This window comes from Rhinopithecus bieti, unplaced genomic scaffold (genome assembly GCF_001698545.2).
Source record: "Rhinopithecus bieti isolate Rb0 unplaced genomic scaffold, ASM169854v2 scaffold_73682, whole genome shotgun sequence".
Lineage (NCBI taxonomy): Eukaryota > Metazoa > Chordata > Mammalia > Primates > Cercopithecidae > Rhinopithecus > Rhinopithecus bieti.
In genome coordinates, this window is record NW_016829166.1 from 799,977 (window position 1) to 815,458 (window position 15,482).

At 40.5% G+C, this 15,482-nt stretch overlaps 1 protein-coding gene across 10 annotated transcripts in view; it reads left to right on the top strand.

The window, feature by feature from the left end:
* Window positions 1-15,482, top strand: part of PTPRM (protein tyrosine phosphatase receptor type M) — a 797,738-nt gene that overhangs the window by 118,489 nt on the left and 663,767 nt on the right. Inside the window, exon 1 of one of the 10 annotated variants that reach the window (XM_017864692.1) lies at window positions 261-350. The exons of the other annotated variants lie outside the window; for them this stretch is intronic. The gene's annotated coding sequence lies outside the window, so the exon portion shown is untranslated. Of the gene's footprint in view, window positions 1-260; window positions 351-15,482 lie in introns of those variants that run through there. 10 annotated transcript variants of the gene reach the window in all.

A 15,482-nucleotide genomic window follows, 5' to 3' on the forward strand; every position in this document is an offset into this window, starting at 1 on the left:
AGTGCCAGGAAATTGGGTGGATTAAAGGATGCATATTTCAGAAATGCAGTTTTATCTTTTTAAGGAACTCTTATCTGGGCACAGTGGTTCACACTTGTAATCCCACCGCTTTGGCAGGCTGAGATGGGAGGATCACTTGAACTCGGGAATTCGAGACCAGCTTGGATAACATGGGAGAGACCCCCGTCTCTGCAAAAAAGTAAAAAATAAATGAATATATAACTCCGTTGGTTTGAAGAAGACTCTGGAATTTTGCGTAGCAAATCAGAGTTCTGGCTCTGAACACAGACTCCAGAGTGTACTTGAATCCTACCAGCCAGAAGTATGAGAAATAGCCAGGATAGATTGTGGTAAGCCTCAATTTAGAAAATTGTCAGTCATTTCTCTTGAAAGTAAAATTTAATTTAAAATTGGAAATTAAATTGGATTGATTTGCATAGATTATTTACCCATTAGTTAGGCGCTGCATGTGCTTTATCTGATTTAATTTTTATAACAATGCTGTGAAAGAAGCAATCATATTCCTGTCTGACGGATGAGAAAGAGAGGCCAAACATGCATGGCTGCCCCGTAATGATTAAAGGAGTCTGGTCTTGGGCTGAATCCATTGCAATCCCTTGCTTAAACTTTAAGTTATTCTCAATAGAAAGGAAAAGATCCAGTTGTCCAGTTCTACCACTTGCTACTACCCGTGTGGCCACTGATTGTCACTTAGGTTTTCTTTGCCTAATTTTTATCAGCTACCACAATGGGAATTGTAATGCCTTTCTTATCAGATTTAATACACTGTTGTGGGGATGTCATGGAATAATGTGTGTGAAAATGCTTGCTACAGTGTATCATGTTACATAAATGAAAGTTAATATTCTTAGAGTTACTCCGCTGCATTTTTTAAGTGGAGTCTTTCACAACAGTCTCGGAAATTCTTCTGTTCTCGCTAATGTCAGTGAGTTGTCAATTTGTTCCTAAGTGTTTATTGGGCAGTTATTGTGAAATACTAAAGTGGTGGAAATAGAGACAATTACATGACAAATTTTGAATAATATTATATTCTTAAAATAAAAAGAGAAAAAGATGCTAAAACCTGGTATTTTAATAAACTAGACATGTGGAACTCCTGCCTTATTTAATAAGTAGACATAGGGCTTTATCAGTGCAGGATTAAGCATGTAGTTGGCTAATGTCAGTGAATTTTTCTTGAATATTCAGGACATAAAACAGAAAAGAAGTATATATATAGTGTAATTATTTCTTACATATGTTTTTGTCGGTAAGCCGGTTTATAGAGAAACCTATGCTTGTTCCTTAAACTGTAGATTAAGAATATCTATAGGAGTTATTAAAATTAATAATACTTTTGTTTACATAAAAACAGGAATGCATTATTTAGTAGCTGTTATTCAGAGCTTAGTGTGCTCTTATCTAAGAGGCTTCATGAGTATCCTGAAATAACTGCGAAATTCATCAAACAAATGGGAATGATTACCATGAAATCAGGCTTCTGACTTAGATTTTTCCGCAATTAGTGGGAAAACATCACACGTGGATTTATGTTATTTGGACTGACTGGGGAAAGCCTAAACCAGACTATACATTTTCAAGAATTACTCAGTAGAGCTTCTTAGAGAGGTCTTGTGAAAACTAAGTAAAGTCAGGTTTGAAAAAATTAGACCACATATCTCTGCAGATTTGAGGCTCAAAAAGGCCACAGAAGAAAACTGGATTCTGTTACAAAAGAATGATTAGTGTGTTTGTTTTCCTGCAAGTCATAAAGGCAAGCTAGTTACTCAGAATGAATATTGAGTGCTGAGGTTTTTGTCCTAGGGCCTTGAAAGGTGGTGGAATCTAGGAAACTGAAATGGCAGGTTAGAAAAAGGCTCAGTTATCCTGTAAAGAGGCATGTCTTCATGAAGAATAGAGTGGGAGTGAGGTAGAGTAATTATCAACTATATTTGAGAAAGTCTTATAGAAAATTAAAATACTGCAACCTACCTTGCACTCCCAGTGCATTTTATGAGGTTCTGTTTTTCCTCTCACAGAGTTTAAGATCTGTATGATTGGCTTATTATGTTTATTTTTTAAGTTGGCTCACTTATTAAAATATATTCCAAATGCCTAGAATAGTATCTGGCACTTAGTAGGTAGTAAATACGTATTTATTGACTGAATAAATGAACAAGAGGCTAGGTTCTTTGTGGCCCTTGGCCTATTTGTCTGAAAAATGAGAACTGTATTGGACACCCCCAATATTTTTCCCAGAGCCACTGTGAGGATGATTGTGTTCATAGACTTTTATCTTATTTTTGACTGAGCTGGGGCTGTATTCAAAATGTCATTTGTTTGCAGTTCAAATATATTTTCTCATAAGAAAAAAACAAAAGCTAAGTGTATTTAAATTCTTAACTCTAGTTGAGAGACCATCCAGGGAATGAGAGTCTGAAGTCAGAATTCTAGCTCTGAACGCCAGCATGCCATTTTCTGAGTCTTTCTATCACTTATGTCATATAAAGAATGAAATCAAAGGAATAATATATAGTGGTCAAGAAATTCACCTCTAAGTTTTATTGAACTGGGTTCAAATCCTTAGCCTTTTGTTAGCTGATGAACTTGGGTAAGTTACGTAAATTCTCTCAACATTCCGTCTTCTCTGCTACATAATTTTAATAAGTAGTACTTCTTAGGGGTTGCAAGGGTTAAATAAGATAATGGAAATAAGAGTGTATCAGTTCATCTGCCAATGGCAATAGGTCTAACCCTTTAAGCCAACCCTTTTGCTAAGAACAATCAGAAAGCAGGACCATATATCTGGCCAGCCATTTGAAGTCATGAGAGGACTTCTAAAGAGGAGTTCCATGATCCAGAAGGTCCAGAGCAGTGATTCCTGCATTTGGGGCCACTTTTTTCCTCAAGACTGAGTGTCTCAGCCGTAGACCTGAACTTTGGTGTAACTTGGCCGTAGACATCAAAGAGCAGAGCTCTCAGAAGACTCACAGGCTCTGGGAGAGGCAACTAAATTGAAGCTTAGGGCCTGCCAAGGAAGAGGTAAATACCTCAGGCTTTTGGATCCCAAAGGCCACATCCTAGGTGTTAGGGTGAATAGGAAGTAGCTTCCTATTCCTATTGAGATGAGACCAGCTTCACTCATCTCAATTACTGATTAGATTAATGTGGGATGGGATTGCTAGTGCCCCTAGGATATGTACTTGGCAGAAGATAATCACCATTAGCCAGGCATAGAAGAGATGGTAAATCAGTGACCAAAAACCAAGAGAAAATGCAGATAATAGAAACAGATATAAGGGCATCTAGAAAAAGGAATTGAGAGATATTTGCTTTAAAATAACTATGATTAATATGGTAAAGGAATTGAAGACAAGGCTGAGAATTTTGATATCAGTTACTGGAAATTATAAGACTGTAAAATAGCTAAAATTTTAAAATGATTTAAAATTAGGATTAGATTAGGCACAGGTGAAAGGTAGTGAAAATACAGAATAAAATATCCAAACTGAGTCAAAGAGAGACAAAAGATGGAAAATACAGAAACAAGCCTATGAGACAAATGGACATGGTGAATATAACCTAATGTGGAAGTGGAGTCCCAGAAAAAGAGGAGAGAATAGGGGGTTAAAGGCAATGTCTGAAGAGATGATCCTTGAAAATTTCCAAAATTGATAAAAGACATTAAGCAGAAATTTGGGAAAAGTACAAATGTTTACAAGATAAACACAAAGAACACTATATTTAGGAACATTATGGTCAAATAGCTGAAAATCAAAGGCAAAGAGAAAAAATGCTAGCACGGCCAGAAAAAAAAAAAGACATATGATCTTCAAAGAAGCAACAATAAGATTTTCAGTTGATTTCTCAACAGAAACAATGGAATCCAGAAGACAATGACATGATCTTTTTGAAGTCCTAGGAGAATTCCGCCAACGTGGAATTCTATGTCTAATGACGATATCCTTCAAAAACATGGATATAATTCAGTTATTTTCAGGTATGTAAATTTTTGTCAACCTACTAAATTCTTCGTTTTTTTTTTCTTGAGAAGAAGTCTCGCTCTCTTGCCCAAGCTGGAGTGCAGTGGCGAGATCTCGGCTCACTGCAACCTCCGCCTCCCAGGCTCAAGCAATTCTCCTGCCTCAGCCTCCCAAGTAGCTGGGACTACAGGCATGCACCACCATGCCCAGCTAATTTTTGTATTTTTAGTAGAGATGGGGTTTCACTATGTTGGCCAGACTGATCTTGAACTCCTAACCTCATGATCTGCCCACCTCGGCCTCCCAAAGTGCTAGGATTACAGGCATGAGCCACTGTGACTGGCCTAGTAAATTCTTTAGAGGCCCTAAATAGACCCGAAGTACTGTATTTTAAATCAGCAAAACCCTCTCACCATGTGTAGAGTGATCTTTCTGTAGAATCATGGACTCAGTTACTTGCTGTACCTGGCACACCTTTTCCTGCTGCCTTTTCATCCCCTGATAGTCTTTTTGTTTGTTTCTGAGACAGGGTCTCGCTTTGTCATGCAGGCTGGAGTGAAGTGGTTGGATCATAGCTCACTGTAGCCTTGAACTCCTGGGCTCAAGGGATTCTCCACATCAGCCTCCTAAGTAGCTGGGACCACAGGCACGTGCTATCATGCCTGACTAATTTTTTAAAAATTATTTTGTAGAGATGGGTTCTCACTATATTGTCGAGGATGGTCTTGAACTCCTAGTCTCATGTGATCTTCCTGCCTTGACTTCCCAAAGTGCTGGAATTATAGGTGTGGGCCACTGCACCTGGCCCCATTATAGCCTTGACAGTAGGACAGTAAGATGCTCCCTTTTCACATTTCTTTTTACCAGCCACTTGGTGGCTGGATTGCGATTGGTTCTGTGGCCAGCTTGCTCCCCGAAGGGCAGATGGAGGAAGGTGACCCAGCTTTGGGTGTACATGTACCTTCCAGGGAGAGGACAGAGGTAAAGCAGGTCTCTGCTACTCCAGGGTTTCTCCCGGTGTGAACTCCAAAGGCTGTTTCTTACTCTCAGTGAAAGCTTTTTCCTCCTTCCTTTTCCCAGGGTATTTCCCTTCTTTCTGTTGTTTGTGGCCATGATTTTTGGTCATCTTTGGAATCCCAGTCTCATAACTTTTCTCCGGCTTTTTTTTTTTTTTTTTTTTTTTTTTGATCCTAGAACAAGCATAGGATCTTTTTAAAGTTTCACTTTTGTTTTTTAAATGTAACAGTATGGAACATGTGAGGAGTCAGAACACCACTCCCAGATGTATGCATTACTGCAAAGCATGACAGTGTCCAGGATACTGAAGTAGGAGTCAGCTGCACTCTACAGATGCACTGCATGGCTTGTTTGCCTGTCCACTCTGGAACAGAGAGCTGAAGGGGCAGAAAAGGAGAGGGAGCCTCCATGAGCTCCTGTTTCATATGCCAGTCATCCTAGGCAGTGTATTGGTGTGCTAAGGTGGCCGGAAGACTGGGGGGGTTCCACAGCAGAAATTGATTGTTTCACAGTTCGAGAGGCTAGAAGTCCAAGATCCAGGTGTTGGCAGACTTGGTTCCTTTGGAGGGCTGTGAAGGAGAATCTGTTTCTCCACCAGTCCTGGCTCCTGGTGGTTTTCTGGCTCTCTCTGCTGTTCCTTGGCTTGTAGGTGCATCACTTCTGACTCTGCCTTTTTACTTATGTGGCATTCTTGTTCTCCCTGTGTGTGAGTCTCTGTGTCTACATTCCGCCGTGTATTAGAATACAAGTTACTTTGGATTTAAGGTCAACCCTACTGGATTATGACCTCATCTCAACAAATTATGTCTGCAATGACCCTATTTCTATATCAGACCTGATTCTGAGGTCCTGAGGGGTTAGGAGTGCAACATAAGAATCTGGGGGGATGAGATGAGGACAGAATTTGACCCATGACATTTGGCATTTCAAGGGGGCCATTTTTATGTAAGGAACGTATGAAAAGTTTAAAAGCCTGTATTTGAGGATTATCTCTGTGGAGGTGACACCTTTGAGATTTCAGGAAAATGTTTGAGAGGCTGCACTTCCCTCCTCCCCCAACATACTGCCTTCTTCTTCAGGAAGCGACTGGATGATTTTATTTGGGTTCATGGCTCCCCACCACAAGGACTCTATATCGTAGTCCCTCTTGAAGTAGGTGTGGCCATTTTTGGGCTCTAGACCAGAACTGTCCAGGAGAACTTTCTGTGATGATGGAATTGTCTGGTACAGTAGCCACTAGTCATACAAGGCTACTGAACACTTGAAATGTGGCTGGAGTCTTTAAGGAAAGAATGTTTACTTTTCGTTAGTTTTAGTTACTTTGAGTTTAAAGAGTTACATGTGGCTAGTAGCCCTGCGTTGAACGGTACAGCTGTAGACACTGGGGTAACTGTGGAAGTACTTGCATAGCACCTGCCAAGCTCCTTGTGAGGAGGGAGTGCCCTCTTCTTCCTCCCCTTCCTCTGTCCTTGTGCGTGGGATGTGGATGTGCTGGCTAGAGCCCCCTCCTGACGGTGAGATGAGGACTGCACCACAGGTACTGTGGAACTGTGGCTGGAAGGGTTTGGGTTCTTTAAGGACATTGTGGAGCAGAGCTGCCAAATCAGCTCTGGGCTGCTTACACACATGAAATATATTTTGGTGAGAAATATTCTGATACCTTATTTAACCCACTGACGTTTGAGTTTTCCTGCCCTCTTTGTCTAATTGAATCATAATTAATATAGGAGGCAAAAGCCAAGTATAAATCCCAGCATCATTAGTGACGATGGTAGAAATCTTTTATCTCCCCCCAAATCTTCCTTGCCACTTTTAAACAATCTGAAAAACAGGAAGCAGAGTTGTTGACTTAGGAACCCACAGCCTTCCACCCCCATTATTGGAGGGAGCCCTTAAGGAACCACCCCACCCTCAACCCCAATGGGAGTAACCAGCAATGTTGACTAAATGTCCTGAAAATTTTTCTTCTGTAAAAAGTTGAGACCAATTTGTCCGTGTTAAACTGTAGTATAATATCAGAATTCCTCCACTGATATTTCTTGATTACAATTTAAATGGTCTGTTTCTTATGATGGGACAATTGTGTTGAGGAGCAGTTTCACTTACCTGTGACATGTTCTTAAGTCTTCGAGCTGCTCTCTGATGCTTGCCTTTGGAGTTACTTGCCCAGAAAAACACCCTGAATGGTCTCATGAAGAACTAGGGGACACTGCAGGAACAGACCTGGGAGGTAGCCCACTCCGTGACTGCTGAAAGGGACTGGAGGAGGGGGACAGAGTTGTTCTTCTCACCCAACCCCGTTTCAGCACCCTTTTAGCTGGCAGAATTACCACCCACTGTTTTTGCTGGCAGCGCTACTGCAAGTTGTATGTTTAAGAAAAACAAAACAAAACAAAACAAAAAAACACATTTTTTTTGGTCAAGCTGTTTTGACAAGGATTTGGCCTTTAAATAGTAATCACTCATTAATTACCTTTCTCCCTGCAATCCAGAACCTTCCTGGTCTCCTTGTATACTTTGGAATAGGCAGAGATGTGAGCCACTAACGTTTTTATTTTAAGTGAGATTATGGGTGTGTTTTTAAAAGTATTCCTTGGGGCCCTGTGGGAAGTGCATGTCCTGACCGCAGTAGGACTGGGGCGCTCTGGAAGGGTAATTAGAGTCTGGCCCCATTTGCTCCTGTCTGAGCCAGTCAGTGTAAGGAGGTGGTGTATGGTTTGTGCTTATCAGGTCACAGGCATAAAGATGGGGCTTACTGCTAGACTCACTCCAGTGATGGATGGATCTAGTAGTGCTTTGTGGTTTATAAAGTATAGATGTATATTCTCAATTCCATGCTAGGGATATTGAAAACCAAAATCTTTGCAGAAATCTCTAGAGTTAAGCAACTGTGTTTTTAAGTTATTTGCCTCCCAAGGCCAGACCTGTCTTTGCTTTGACAAGCATTTAAAAAATTTAGTTAAGCAAATCAGATAAAAACCTGTGTTTGCAAATGGCTTAAGAGGCCTGCTATCTACCATTATAATAACATTGGTTAACTTGATTTTTTGACTCCCTAAGCAAAGGTCTTATTCATTTTTGGTTTTAAGATCTGGTATTCTACTTGATAAGGGTTTCCATATAAATCCACAAATACATAATATCTAGGTTTTGCTTGCTAGGAAAATAGGAAATTACAAGGATACTGTTTGACTAAGGATAATTTTTATACTCTTCTGTATCGCTTAATAACTATAAACAGGAAATACTATGGTATAAGTTAATTTTTGAAAGCCTAATTAATTTATATCCTTCATTTTCTTGACCATCCGTTTTTTTTTTTCTTTTTAAAAATATCAAGTTCTTAGTAAAACAAGCTCGTTAAAGACTGTTTTGTAACATCTTTCACATTCCTCTGAAGTACTTTGTAGAATTAACCCTTTCTCCTAACTTTGGAAACCACCTGTGTGCTCATTGGCTATGCCTAGTCTCATTTTCTTTTTGTTCTGGTAAATGTTGTGCAGCTGCAGATAGAATAACATGCCTCATATCAGTCTCTACTCAGGTGTTCAGAACGGCTCTTTATTGGCTCTGAGAGCCAATGGAACTTTTCTGTTTTATATTTAAGACCCTCCAACGCTCCAAAATCTGACATTCTTACCTCTCTCATGCCATGCCACTACCTTATCCTCCTCACCTGTTGGTCACTTTCAGCACAGGTTCTTTTTCCCACAAATCTGGAAAAAATATGTGCTATCTCATGACCACAGGTGACTTCATTTGGCTACTTTGCTTTTGTATGAGTACATATCCACCTAGAATTGTCTCATTCACAGCCTCTGTCTCCAACAAAACTGAACTTCCAATGCGGCTATGCCTTTCAACATCCAGAGTTGAACATCAAAGGCCAAAAATGATCAAATGGAAGCAAGTCCCCCTTGGGGTAGGAAGAAGGATGCTGCCTGTTGCAGAACACAGCTCTCTTTGCACGAAATGGCTTCCAAGTGAACCCCACCCCCCCAACTCCACATAACCCCCCTCCCCTCAGAAGGGCAAACACTGGGCTTTTCACTTACCCCAGTGAGATGCAAGGGTACTTGCTTTCTGTACGTGCCATGGTAATGAGGAAGGCTGGGAAGCACTGACTGGGAAGAATCAACCTCGAAGATAAGCCCTTGCCTAATGTTCAGGGTCAATATCACTTTGTTCCCAGCTTACCTTTCCCCCCTGATCTGCTGACCCCAAGAATGCCTGTGCTCCTTGGCTCAGACTACTTCTGCCACAACTTTGAGGTGACTCTGACATTTCTGCTTGTCTGCCGGATGGGTCTCCAGTCTCTTTCCACTGGACCCTCCCCTGACTCACTGTGCTGTTGTAAATAACCTAAAATGTTAGAATCTCATTCAACTTTGGTTTTTTAATCTCTCCACCCACATATTTAACTTGTTTCGATCTTCATTCCCATTGATACTCCTGTTCTCAATACATTGCCACTGCCGTAATCTGCCTTTATTGACCATGCCATTCCAGGTAAGTGATTTCATGTCCTGGAGTCTTGGTTCTCTCATCTGAAAACAAAGGGAGTCAGGAATCCTGTTCTTTACATGTTATTTGGAATTAGACGTGTGTCTAGAAAGTCAAGTTTTTCATGTCCAAGTTGTGTGATTTTGGGTAGAAAACATATTCCCTCCAAACCCCAGTTTCTTCACTTGTACACTATATACAGTTCTTTACTGATGGTGTTGCTACATCCTGATAGAGAATTAAATGAGATCCATCTTTTCGGTGTGACCTGCACACTGCCCGGCACCTAGTATACATCTGGTATACACTAACTACTGCAAAAGACTTCAACCTGGTCAGTTCACTCTCTAGGGCATGGTTCTTCCTCTGTGAAAATTTTCCACATACCTTCCTCTCTAGCTGATAGAAAATGCTTTCTCGATTTTAGTCCTTTCTTTTACAGTTAGTAAATAATGACAAGTGTGTTGAGTGCTACCAATGTGAAGTACAAGTTTGATGGGGACGTAGGGAGACCTTATTTGGTTAGGGTGGGCTGGGCTGCCACCCCAACCAAATTAGGTTGCCCATGCAGAGTTGTTGACTGAATGACTTTCTGCTGTCTGGCATTTACCGAGCCTAATGACACCTTTTGATTTTGTTTTCCTCCTGTTTCCCCTCCAACTCACACATACAGAATTAATTAAATGTTTTTTGGTTTCAACTCTTACTGAAAATCTCATCTTGTATGGATTTGCCAAATATCTTGCCTAAGTTATTAAACCAAGTTGAATTCTGCTATATGTGTGTTTGTGTTTTTGGGATCTGATCATCTTTGAGGTATGATTCTGAATGTCATTTGAGCTTATTCTATATGACATTCTAGAAAAGTATGCTAGGCCTTGAATATATTCTTTTTAAAAAAATTCTATAATTTCAAAAGGTAGGAAACATGACAGTAATGGTTAATTTTAGATTTTATTCATTTTTATTTTTTAAGACAGAGTCTCTCGCTCTTGTCGCCCAGGCTGGAGTGCAATGGCGCAGTCTGGGCTCGCTGCAACCTCTGCTTTCCGAGTTCAAGTGATTCTCCTTCCTCAGCCTCCCAAGTAGCTGGGATTACAGGTGTGCGCCACCATGTCTGGCTAATTTTTTTTTTTTTTGTATTTTTTAGTAGAGATGGGGGTTTCACCATGTTGTCCAGGCTGGTCTTGAACTCCTGACCTCAGGTGATCCACCCGCCTCGGCCTCCTAAGTGCTGGGATTACAGGTGTGAGCCACCGTGCCTGGCCAATTTTAGATTTTGTTAATGTTAGACATGGACTCGTGTGTCGTAGAAAACAATGCTCAGAGAAAACTACACACTTAGATGTTTTCTGGCCTTTTAGTTAGGCACTTGGCAATGAATGTGTTTTCTAAGTTTATTGGTTGCTTTGATAGATATTCCTGGTTTAATATCTATTTCTTTTTATTTTTTTGTAAGCATTCTGTCTGTCTAACCCTTCTTTAAAATAAAAGTTATTTAGGAGTTTAATGATTTGCGGGGAGGGGAAGATTCTGGTAATGTGATGAACGACATGAGGAGGAGCAGTCTTGCAAACCTTTTGTTTAGTAGAGAACCAAAACCAGTTTGGAAGGGGATACAGGTCTCTTTCTAGTCATATATATTTGACTGAACATGTTTGTTTGGAAAAACTAGTAGTTTTGTAAATCATCCATTGACAGCCAGCCAGTGATCTCTACATTTGTAAAAGAAAAAAGTTGAGGTGAATATGGGTTTCCTTTTTCTGTGTGTGTCTGCATTGTTTTGATTGTATAGAGGTAGATATTTTTCTTCATTTTGACTGAAAGTAAAGTCAGAATTATATGTATATCTATACATGTATATGTATAGATATATTTATTTTCTACATTTTAAGAGGAAGCAGCATGTTTTAAGAGTGAAAGAAAATAAGCTTTGAAAGCAGACACATCTTGATTTGAGTGCTAGTTACTATCATTAGCTTGCTTATATAATCTTGAGGAATCTTTTCTTTCTCCAAACCTTAGTTTGCCCATCAGCTAAATGAGCACAATACATCCTATATGGTAGGGTTGTTGAGTATGAGTGTTAACTGAGGTAAGTTAAGTCAATGCAACATAGTAAGAGATCAGTAACTATCAAATTCCATTCTCATTTACTATATGTAATACCAACAGGTTTAAATCAACAGAGTGAGTTTATCTATAACTGCAGACTTTCTTTGTTGCACCATCTTTAAGAAGTTTTAAATGGTTAAATTTACTGTTCTTTCAACTGCCATTTTAATCTTAGTTCATATCATTTTGTTTTGGCCTTCTTTGCTAATGTTTTTGGTGGAGTCATACCATTCTCTGTTGGCTTCATTTATAATTCTATTTTTTTTTGGCTGTCTACACACGATTTCATTTTGGGACCTGCTACACTGTTGGATTTTTGGCTTTACTCACCTTTTCCCCACTTCTCCACTTCTGACCCATCTCCTCCTATTTCATTTTGGCACCAGTAAAGTGACGGTTCATGTGATGCTGGAAGCCTACCCCATATATCTCTATGGGTGCAGCATTCCTTTTTATTGTGTTTTATTTTTCAGAATGACAAGCTTATATTTCCAGTATGTGAAAATGCTTTAGAACTTCTTGTTGAGTATAGATTCGTTGACATTTTAAGTCTTAGCCCATGTTGTATGGTTGTGTTTTGGTTTTCTATTTCTTCTTTACCCTTTTCATCATATACCTCATAGTTTTTGTCATCAGTGAGTGATTTTTGAGAGTCCTCATGTGCACAGCATTCTGCTGGATCTGGTAGTAAGCAATTTAAAGAGACCCTGTGCAATTACCCGACATTTACTGTGTGCTTGTTATAGGCAGAATTTCATAGAATACAAATTATCCTTTTCTAGGTACTTGAATCTAAAACAAATACGGACACATAGAGCAAGAAAATAGCTGAACAGTGAGTCTGTGAAGAGTAAACCAACAGACACCAGGATTATTCACCATAGGCCAGCCTTCTAGCTCCCAAGATGTTCCCTCCCTGCCCATCTTCATTGTCTCTCAGTATTGAGATGTCAGCCTTCTTTCCATATTACCTGGAATAATTGCCAGGCAGTCATGCCACTTGAAAATGAGGTAACGAGTCCTTTGATTGAACTGGCAGTCCCACTCCCTCTGATAGCATCCTTGAACAGTGTTGTTTATTCATTTCACAGTCTGCTCTCTCAAGAAATAAGCATCAGGAGTGGACAGTAATGGTTTAGGGGGATCCCAGGGCACATGGGAGGTACATCTTACCTCTTTCTGAGGAGGCCACAGAGAGCTGGATAGTCCCTCTGTCTGCTCCCTGGTAGCTGGAATGTGGATCTGTGACTCTATGCAGCCCACTGGAAGCTTAATGCAGGGAATGTGAACTTTGAACTAGTTAGAGATGATTTGCTGTGAGGCTTTTGCAAAGGGCACAGGCTGGATGAGTGGCCGTGAGCGTCCATGTTCCTGAGCAGACTGTGCTGTGGCCCAATTCTGTGCATGTCTCCTCTTCAGGCCCCTGCTGGAGCATGCTTCTCTAATCTTACCATTTATCAGTGACCCTTTGGTGAAACTCTTTTCTATTTAAATTTACCAGGGTACACTTTGTAATACTTGGGGCCAAGAATTTGAAGATAGTAATTAGACAAATCAAACAACTAGTAGCAGTGGAGGGACACGTAGCCCTACAGGAAGGGACAGAATTATCATTAAAAACACAGACAAACCAGAGACTGCCTAAAAAAAAAAAAAAAAAAAAAAAAAAAAGAACTGGAAAGATTCAAAGTAGGCTCTATTAGAGGTGAGTATGGAAAACAAGCTTAGCTTTTTATTTTGAAGGTTTCTTCCACGAGTTGGATACTGTGATCTGTGCAATCAGCATGTTTATGTAGTGAGGAGGAAGACTGGAAGTGAGAAGAGGAATAAGAAAATGGCAGCACAGCCTTTTGGGGTATGGTTAAGGATGGTCTTCCTGCTGCAGCAGAGGAGAGGGGCCCGTGTGGCCCGTGTCGAAGAGTAACTGAAGCACTTAGTGGCTGACTGAATTTGGGTCCGAAGCAAAAATAGGATATGAGGACAGGTATAAGAATTTTATTTTGTGCTATGTGTGTCATTTGGCTTTTAAACTGTCTGGACATAAAATGAGATGAAAACAATCTGCCCTCATTTCTTGGTTGCTCTTCTTAAATATCATTGGCCCAAAGCATAGTCAAGCCTTTTATTTAGAAAATCCTACTTTCAGAAAGTGATAGGTTACACTAATTATATTTGTGCCGTTCTACAGATTTTCTATTTTGCACTCGTCCTTTACCTGCTGCTAGCTGTGCGGGCAGCTAAGGTGAGAGTTTGAAGACTATGGACTTTTAAGCTGAGAGGCTGCCTTGGTCATACAATTTTCTAACACAAAACTTGTTCTCCCTCTAGTGTTTCACTTGCACAGGGATAAGTTGCACAACTTTGTTCCATTTTGAATTCTTTGCAAGATTTGTCTTCATTTCCTCTGTTCTATCAGATTCCTATATTTCCTTGTACTGTTTGGCCAAACTCCATTGTTTTCATCTGACTGAATGGAACAGTAGATGCTGTTCCAGCTTTGATATTAATTTCCTCTCTGGTACAGCAATTCGGAGTCTGGAGTACATTAGCATTTCTTTTCAATTTTGAAGAGAGATTTTGATCTCTGAGCACCCTTGCCCTGTGTCTGTTCTCTTGATGGTTCCTTCTGCTTGCTTTCATTGTTAGGTTAGGTTTCTCTAGTTAGGTTTCTGATGCAGATTGAAAAGCAAACAAGCAGTTAATTCTCTGCATCCCTCATTCTTCTGTAAACATGCCTAGTGCAGTGTATTGCCTTTCCAAGTGCTCTTGCTTAATTAACATGCTTTAGTTTATAAAGGATTGATTTGTTTGGCAGAATTATCCATAGTTGGTTCTAGGAGCAAATCTTCTCGGATATCAATAAATCTTACTTGAGAAAATAAATCTTACTTCTCCATGCCTTTTGTTAATTAATTTGTTTCTGTTACCATCAAATCTTTACTGAATAAGTCTGTAAAGGATCTCCAGTGGTGTTGAGATGTCAGTGCTGTTTGGCTATAAAATTCAAGGATGACGTCTAATGTGTACCTTTTAGTAGAGATGCAATTTACTGATGTCGTAGATATGTGAGGAGCATCCATGGAATAGTCATCCCACTATGATTGTATATAATGATTGTATATACAATATGTATACATTAAGGAAAATGTGCCTCTTAGGGGTTAGGAAACCAATGGTCAAATTCCACCTTTGCCATCATCCGCTCTGGGATTGCAGACAAGCCACATCATTTGGATGGCTTCCCTTGTGTTGTGAAGGGGGGACAACGTTTTTGCCCTCCTTTTTTGCCAGGCTGCTGTACATGGCCATGTGGAATCATCAATGTGGCAATGAGATAGTCTCCTTCCTGCCCAGTGTGGATCCCAGCCTGGCCTGTACTGCTGCCATCCACCTTTGTAGCCTGATCTTCAGCCACGTTTTAAATATTATTTGCACTGCAGCAAACTTTTATTCCACACACACACCAAGGCCTTCTCATAATAAGCCACCTGTCCTCTGTTAAGGTTTTGGAATGCTCTGTATGTGCCACTCAGAACTTCTCCCAGCTTCCCAGCCACACCTTAAATGCCCTCTCCCGGCCGGGCGCGGTGGCTCAAGCCTGTAATCCCAGCACTTTGGGAGGCCGAGACGGGCGGATCATGAGGTCAGGAGATCGAGACCATCCTGGCTAACACGGTGAAACCCCGTCTCTACTAAAAAATACAAAAAACTAGCCGGGCGAGGTGGCGGGCGCCTGTAGTCCCAGCTACTCGGGAGGCTGAGGCAGGAGAATGGCGTGAACCTGGGAGGCGGAGCTTGCAGTGAGCTGAGATCCGGCCACTGCACTCCAGCCTGGGCGACAGAGCAAGACTCCTTCTCAAAAAA